Below are 1,467 nucleotides of genomic sequence, written 5' to 3' on the forward strand. Positions count from 1 at the left end.
TACCAGCAGCTCTAATTGTGACACTTCTGCTACCGGGTTTGTGGCCCGTGTGGGCGGGCGCGAGCCGTGGAGCTGCCTTCCCGCGGTCAATTATACGTCCTAGGCGACGAGTGGAAATCGAGCTCAACCAGTCTCGTAGAGAATCGCAGCACCCCCCTTCACATCCCGGAATGCCTTGTAGTTAGGTCCACGGAGCGATGGAGCGCTAATAACAATAGTACGGGCTTTCACGTACTCATTGAGAGCGCCTTCTCCATGCGTATCAATTGTCGAGCGTAGCCAGGGATCTGCTCGAATGCAGACAGATCTGCCGTCCCGAGCGTACTCGTGCAGCCCTTCAAGCCAGTGCACTCTGTCCTGCCGTGTCTCGCTCTCCATCTTTTTCTCGACTTACGGCGTTAGTCGCGGGAAATAGCGCACTACTTACGAAACCCGTTGAAGCTGTTGTCCTCTACAGTGTGCAACAAAGAACAGCAGGTGCCTACATTCGGCAAGTGTTGCTGACGCGAGAAGAGCAAAGATAAGGAAGAAGACCGGTGGGTGTCCTTCCTGACTGCCAACTCATTACGAAGATTGCAAAATTTTGAACTCCTCTGGCGCGTTCTACACTGCCCTACTGACTTGGAGCACTACGCGTTGACCGCTTTTGTCATCGGAGACCAAATCTGTTAGGAGCGCAGCTTCTGACTAAGGAAGACGTATACGAAGAATTAGGTGTGCTTTCCTGTGAGCGGACGTGCCTAAGTAGAAGTCGGAACAACCCCACACGGGGAGCACGGGCCACGCAAGCCAGCTGAACCGCGTAGCTGAAAGACAACGGTTCGACAATCTGCACACCACAGAGACGCTAACGGGCTCGTATTGGGTCGTCGGTCCCCCGGACTAAAGCGTTGCCACAGCCTAGGACCGATCCGACAAGGGATAACCATCGGGAGCGAGGAGGCTGTGAACGCCGATGGGCAACGAAATTAGGTCAATTGCAGGTTGTCCGGTCGGGTTGGACCCGTGACGCACCGAAAGACCGTGGGAATAACAGGAGGGACAACTCCGCTGCCGGCCCAGCTTTCGGAACAGGCCCGGGGCAAGCCCAGAGCGCAAGTCGGAGTTGAAGAGGACTAGAGAAGAGACTTTTCAGGGAACACCGAATCAGGAGAAAAAAAGGAATTAGGACTAAAGATGTAGAACAGTGGAAAAAGAACCGTCGAGGGCTTTTCACTTAGGTTGCAAGTTGGCTTTTTGTTTCCGTCCCTCTTACTTCCTTTTTTTTTTCTTTCCCTGGCGGCTTTCCGAGGAGCGAGCAGTTGGGGAATGTGGAATCCACGTGGTTAGAGAGTGACTGAGAGTAACGACGTGGCGGTTGCCTCTCCTAAGTGTTGTGCGGCAAAGGACCATTATTTCTGTTCCTTCCTGTCGATACCACAACTGAGTGTACTCCCGACTGATGAACAAGTCCTGGTGCGGTGGCTC

Source organism: Cystoisospora suis (assembly GCF_002600585.1).
Source record: "Cystoisospora suis strain Wien I chromosome Unknown contig_1635, whole genome shotgun sequence".
NCBI lineage: Eukaryota > Apicomplexa > Conoidasida > Eucoccidiorida > Sarcocystidae > Cystoisospora > Cystoisospora suis.